This window comes from Pteropus alecto, unplaced genomic scaffold, assembly GCF_000325575.1.
Source record: "Pteropus alecto unplaced genomic scaffold, ASM32557v1 scaffold25, whole genome shotgun sequence".
Taxonomy (NCBI): domain Eukaryota; kingdom Metazoa; phylum Chordata; class Mammalia; order Chiroptera; family Pteropodidae; genus Pteropus; species Pteropus alecto.
Genome location: NW_006441955.1, coordinates 7,472,685 through 7,480,173, shown reverse-complemented (window position 1 = coordinate 7,480,173; position 7,489 = coordinate 7,472,685).

The following is a 7,489-nucleotide window of genomic DNA, read 5'->3' as shown; positions in this document are numbered from 1 at the left end:
TGGGTCAGTAGGGGTATACAACCGATATGACTCTAAGAGTCATTCCAGGAATGCTGCCGGTGATTCATCCTTAGCTTGGATGACCTCGCTTACCTTAGATAAGTTAGTGGGTCGTCGGGCGGCAGACCGGAGGCCCTGGAGCAGAAACTGGTGATACCGTTGGAGAGGCTCCTTACCTTGGTCGGTGTTGGGGTCCCAAGGCGGATGGGTATTCGGGAGAACATATTAGATGCGGGTCGGATCAGTTGGGCTCTAATACCGCTTTTGCAGCCTCCCTCAGGATCCGCTCCCACTCCTCTGAGATAAATAGGACTTGGAGGAATTGCTGACAATTGTCACAGGTCGGCTGGTGGGTAAAGAAAATGGTCTCTAGGAGAGAGGTTAATCTCTGGGGTTTCTCTGAGAACGAGCGGTTCTGGTGTTTCCAATTGTACAGATCACTGGTGGAGAAAGAGACATAGACCATGAATGGCCTCTGGATTTCTCCCCCAACCGGGGAAGCCAATTACCGGAGTGGGGCCAGGACTGCTGCCTGGTTCGACGAGTCAGGGACAGGATCAGGGTCTTGTGGGGGCCGGTACACCACCCCAGTGCAGGTGTGGGGAAGACTCTGGAGGGGTTCTGCCTCCCTATTAGATGGAGACAGGAACGGGTCACGAGGGGAGTAAGGGGGAGGATTAGTGATCTCAGGGTCCTCAGGGGGTGCCTGTAGGACAAGGTAAAGAGAGGTGTCTGTCCAGATGGTTTCTCTTTTGGCCCCTTTGATGTGGAGAGAAGGACAGACTTGAGAGTTGCCTTTGACTCTTGGCCGCAGCAGCAGTCCTTCAAGTACTATGGGGGCATCAGAAACAATATTCATCTACACATCGATATATGGAGCCTGATCAGGGTGGCCAGGATTTCCGTAGATAATACCCCGCACCTGAAAGGCTGTTTACAGGTCAAGTGACCCCTCTGATGGCCACCCTGTTCCAAATGTGGGCCAATCTAACTGGCAGAACCTCTGAAGGTCAAAGGGAGTGACACTAGCTCCATAGGCTTGGGCTCGTCTCCTGAAATCCTTAATATGGTTAAGGAGGCACTGAAGAGGGGGAGGACAATTCGAGGAAGAAGCCTAACCCATGTTAGTAAAAATAGGCAAGATCCCCACAAAAGCCAAATAAGCCAGGGCTAGGATCAGCTCCTGAGCTATAAAATACCACACATCGATATATGGAGTAAACTTATGAAGACCAAGGCAATAGGAGGGTAACAGTACATTGGACCACTCCGGACAGACAGACACAATACAGACAGACAAGATAAACTACAGGTAGCACAAAACGCTAGCGTACCCAAAAACCTGAATACCTGAACCAGAAACCTGAATACTTGAAGTCAAGTCTGACGTCTCAGACCTTGACCGAACTAGGAAAGTATTGCTGCGTCCTGCCTTCCACTAGTTTTCTTTAGGGCCCACTGACACAGATCCAAGTGCAGTCTGACTCACCGGTGAAGCTGCTCCAGATGGCTCATGCCCAATTGTTACAGAATTGAAACTTTTGTCCACCTGCCCTCCTGGGCAAGTCCGCTTGGCGTCCGGGGCTGAGGAACATCTCTCAGCAGCCATCCCGTGGCCGGGGTCGTGGGTCTTAGGAGATCTCCCCCGCTGGAGAGATCTTGCTGGGGCCTCCAAATGTTGTGGCGCGATCAATTCTAAGACCCATGGAGACAATTGAGATGAATTATGATCCTTTATTAGCCGGCCCGCGACTGACTCTCTACCATGCAGGGTTCGAGGAGATCAGCCCCAACTCCTAAAAGAGGCAGCTTATAAAGCCTGGAACCACACCCTGGTTTAACATCAAACAAGCAAGCAGATTACAGAAGCAGAAGTTGACCGTTAGCATATCTTTGCCTAGAACCACACCCTTAACAGGCTGCATAAGTGTTAGAAGCATCAAGGATCTCCTGAACGATTTGTCAAAAGTAGGTTTAGAAGTATAAACGACCTTTCTCAGCACAAGTTCAAAGCTTGGAACTTTGCCTTTAGACCTAGATTCAAACTTAGTTTTGCCAATCAACTTGAGCAAGTTATTAAAGCCCCCTGAGCTTTAATTCTCTCATTTTAAAATCACTTAAGCCTCAACCTAAGGAGTGATATGCTTAGTCCAGTGCCTGGCACAGAAGAAGACTTCAGTTATCAACATGATAAACCCACAATAGCTCTAATGAAGTCTCTAGTGGAAACCTCTTCCTTCAGCCTTGAACTTTCCATGGACTTTGGTTTATCTGTCTTCCTCCTCCTGGCAGCATGCCTGAGATTGGTTTGCTTACAATTTCTTCCCTCCTTGATTTTTAGCAATAAAATACTCTATTAAAATGGGAGGCTGATGAAATTATGTAAGTTAAGAGGATTCTTTTCCCAAGTTTCTCAATCATTCCCAGAACAATCATCTAAGAGTTCCTTGTAAGCGAGACCAGCATCTTTGTAAATTTCCTTGGGCAATTACTGAAATCACCTAAACTACAGGATGCTTATCTCTTAGTATGGCAGAATATGAGCCCTGCCCACACCTAATTTAAAAGGGCTGATTTCATTATAACACTGTGTCACTTGGCTGCCCTCCAGGGTCTCTATGTGAATATGTTGGGGAGAAAGGGACGGGTGAGTGTGCTTTATTTTATTTCTCAAGCTCCCATGAAAACAGCGAATGGCAGAAACAGTAGTTTGAGATGTTGGAGATAATTGCTGTTTAATTCTGGATTTGATGAGTTAATGAGCACTGTACAGAAGGCATATGATGGGGCCTCACTTGCAGCATAAACCGTGTCACTGTGTGTATTGGGGGAATATGTGCCGTCTGTGTGTATGTATCCTTGCATATTACATTTTTCAGCATAAGCAGTAATCCTGCCAAACAATTACAATGTTTACAGAATCTGATGCAATCCATCTGTTGAAAAGGCTGTGTGTGTGTGTGTGTGTTTAGGCTGATAAAATATAAAACAGTTGGTGAAGACAACAAAATCTATGAATCTTGATTTGGGGAGAGTGTCATGTCCCTTCTAGGCTGCGCAATGGTGATTAATGGTGAAAAGCTTCCAGAGGCTTGCTGGCCTCTGACAAGTTCTGTGGGATGGAGAGACAGCAACACTGTCAAGCCTTAACTGCCTCCCCTAATATAACGACATCTTGCTAAGGACTGATACTAAGGCACGGTACCATGCACTTGAAATGCAAAGTGTTCAAAGGATATATTCTCTTCCCTCTGATGCCATTCTTGTCTTACAGCTAAATTTGGTATAGTATTAATAAAGAGTGACTCAAAGTTGAATTGCCTTTCTCCCATGAGAGGTCAACTTTACCACTGGGGTGAGCAGAAAGGCAATGACTTAGATGCTTTAAAATGTGCATTTTGTTGAGACTCGGTATCTTAATTTGGGTTTTCCTAGATGTAAGCCCTGAGACAAAGCAGTTCGGTACAGGCAGTTCATTTGGGAAGTACCAGAAACACTGGCAGAGAATGAAAAAGTAACATGGGGTATACAGTCAATAATGGATGTATTAAGCTGAATTACCACTGTGGGTGGCTAGAGCTTAATCTTAGAAATGGTGTGGCACATACCTCTCAGGATTATCCCAACTGAGGCAAAGGAGCTGGGTTTTTTATAACCCCACTCTCAGCCATCTTTGACTGCTTCTGGGTGGTGGTCATTCTCCAGCACGTCTAGCCTGCCAGGCATGTGGCAGCAGAGTAGCCTTCTGTAAATAGCAGAGATTCAGATACTAGAAGCTGGAAGCCGCCTGGAGCACAATAAAACAGTAAATTCTGAGGGATAAAGGCAGCACTGACAAATGTCTGCCTTCTTTCCATTTTATTTTAGAGGAATTATTAATTCTACCCATACTGACTCAATATTATATTTATGAGAGTCATATGGACAATAAAATCTAGTTTAAAGTAGGGTGGGACCAAGAGGACTTGTCTTGAAGCTGTCTTGGCATGATAAGCAACCTGTATTTTCTTAGGGAAGAAGATATCTGATGAGAATATAGTTGGAGGTACAGCCTACTCACTTAAAGCTATGACTTTGTGTTCTTGCTACCTATTTCAAATGGTGTTGTGAAGATTCTTTGAGTTAAGCTCCTTCCTTAAGGTCGTACAACTGATAAGAGGTGAAGTCAGAATTCAAACATGAGTCTATTTGATAAGAAAAGCCATGACACAATTATTGCTTATAAAACACTATACCCTAGAGCAGTGGTTCTCAACCACAGTAGGGGTAGCAATTGTGGTCCCCAGGAGACATTTGGCAATGGCTAGAAATATTTTTGGTTATCACAACTTAGAGGTGTGTTACTGGCAGCTACCTGGTAAGTAGAGGCCAGTGATGTTGCTAAAGATCCTATAATACACAAGATAGCCACTACAACAAAGAATTATCTGGCCCAAAATATTATTAGCGTGAAATTGAGAAAGCCTGCCCTAAAGATTAAGGGCATGGGTCCTGGCCTTGCTACCTATTAGCAGTGTTATTTAGAGAGCCCAAGTTCATTTCCTCATTTGTCACAATAAGGAGAGGTATAAACTTACTTTCTAATGAGTCAGACACTCTAGTGTGCCAATTTCAGGGAGAGCTTATAAATGCAGATTCTTCAGCTCTATACATTCTGATCAAATAATTCTGGAGCAAGGCCCCCCAAAATCTGTTATAAAAAGTACTCTCAGGTATTTGAAGTGGATCATAGTTTGAACAACTTCATTACTGGATAGTTTCTAGAACTGATGAAAACTGTTTATCATTTTAAGTACTTAACATGCTTTAAGTGCCCCCAAATGTAAGTTATGACTACTCTTGGCGACTTTGTTGGCAGAATCAGCCCCAGCAGAGATGTCAGATCATTCAGAATAAGCAGATCAGGAAGCTATATGGGCAGACACCATAAGCAGAGATGAAAACGTACGGTGGCTATAAGAGATTCAGTGCCCTATCCTGATGGTTTGGAGACTACAGTAGACTGTGAGGCTTGAGTTGCTATATAAAATCTTAATCAATGCTATCTACAAAATGCTGGGAAGAGAGTGCTTATCAGAGCAACATTGTTAAATTTATTTCCATCTCTCCAAAGCATATAACGATGTCTGCCACAGTCAGGATTTAACAAATATATTGACTAGATGGATTAAAATTGCAGTGAAGAAATAGAGATATCTAATCTGATGGCTGGCTAGACTTCTCAGATGTGAAAGTGAGGATGGGGCACTTTCAAGCTTAGTGACTATGACCATCCTCTCAAAGTAATCCAAAACTTTCATGGGAGGGTGTAAAATACAGTGGTGTCAACTGTTGGGGCCTCTCCTAGATCTTCTTTCCTGAGTCAGCACATCCATTACACATCTAATGTGAGTGTGGGAAGCTAATAGCACACAGATGCACATTTCTCTAGAAAATTGCCCTCAGCTGATGAGAACCACCTTCCTCTGGAAATGCTGTCCCCAGAGGTACCCCAGACTAACTGATATTGGGACACAAAAGTACAGATGCCTTGCCTCAGGGTAAAACCTTTCTGTGGTGCCTTTCATGTTCCAGAGCTCCCTTAGAGATCTTGCTGTAGTATCTTTAGCTGAAACCAAATCTCTGCTTACCTCCTCCACCTGCCCTAACCTGTTCCCTCACCCTCTTACAGATTTCTCCTGAAAGTACTCTGTCAACAAATTACTTGCACAAGAATCCCTGTGCTTAGGGAAACTTACCTAAGGCTGGGCACCAGGGGCAAAGGTCAAATCTACATGTGTGCGTGTCTGTTGGACCCACTGACCATGTAACTTACCACCCAGAAGCTGCTGGCCTTAAAGACTAGTGAAACAACCTCTTAAAGGTGTAGCTGACGTGCCAGCTTGAGATGATACCTACAAGCAGGGGGCACTATCATTCCTGACATAGTCTTCACCTTGAACCAATAGCCACTATATGATGCTGGGTTCCCAGCAGTAAAAGACATGGGTCTGGGAACCAAGAGGTGGAAGTAAGAATGCCCCTCAAGGTGGGACAATTATGCCATTCATACTCCAGTGCTGTTCATAGAATGAAGGCTAATATTGACTTTAGTTGAAATCCCTTCTTTGCTGAACTGCTCTATTCTGTTTTTCCCTCCTTCCCACACAGCTTTCTCCTTTGTGCATTCCCTCATTAAGTTACTTTCACAAGAATCCTCTTTGGCTCTGATTCTAAGGAACCCAGCCTAAAGTTAAGACAAGGCACCTCAGTCCAAACAATACAGAGATCATCTCATCCTCTGCCCTGCTTTTACAGATATACAAGAAGAATCTGACACTTCATTTGCCAGGTAATGAAACTGAGGTCCTGAGAGGGTAAGTAAATTACTGATGATCAGTTTAGTTAGAAGCAAAGCTGATATTGAACCTGGATCAGACTCTAGAGGCCTCTGCTTTCTGTTGCATTTTAGTTGCTCCAGCTAGCAGTTAATGCCCTGAGATTCAAAGTACTTTCCTATAGGATCTCACCACCCTCTTGTTCTGGCTGCCTGGTCAGGGAGAAAAACATAAGACAATCATCAGTGGTATCTTGGGTGGGTCAGAATAAGCTAGAAATATCACTCTGGATGTATCCCTTCAGCTCTGGGCTGTCCACAGCTATGACCTAGCCTTTCCTCTTATAGCTAGGCATATTAGGCTGGTGCTCAGCTATTTCTATTTGTCTCTCAGTTCCAAAGATATTATGAAAGATGTTTCATCAACATATTGACCATTCATTCAGAAAGTTGATTTGGGTCCTTTTCACCATCAAAGTCCTCTTTCTAGCCATGACTTTGAAGCTAGTCAAAGTGAGATATTTATATCTCTTGAAGGACCATGTTTACATAGATTCACTGTTTTAGTCTTCTGAAATAGACTTTGAGAGAGGGCAAATATTCAATGGATGGAGAATATGGGGATGGAGCAAGCACTGATGGAAAAGTTCATGACCCTACTGAGGGAAATGAACAATCATTCAGCAAGCATATGTGTTGATGCCTACTGCATTCTACCACATATCCAATTGCCAGACCAGTTTTTAGGCCATACAATAGGTCTCAAAGCCAAAGGGACTAGACATCATGTGACTGGGCTACTCTAGCCTTGGAAGACCTATTTAAATAGTTTGAGGCAGGAGAAGGTATTTATATGATCAGTTTGGCAATGAACATGAATAAATAACTGGAAAAACTTAGTGGACATTCTCTGTGGGCCAGTCACAGCAAATTTGTTGTATCAGACAGAAATTGCATGAACTTTCTCAGATTTCCTTGATACTACCACTTCCTGGACTCACAGCAGCTTGTTCTCTTAGCCTTGACTACTAGGACCCACCCTAGGCTAACCAGTCACTTGCTCTGGGAATGTCAGAGCTGCCATCCCACAGCCAGGCTGACCAGGTACATGTTGGGAGTTTTTGGCCTCTCCTGCCACTTCTAGTCCAAGGTAAAACATCATGCTTCAGGGCA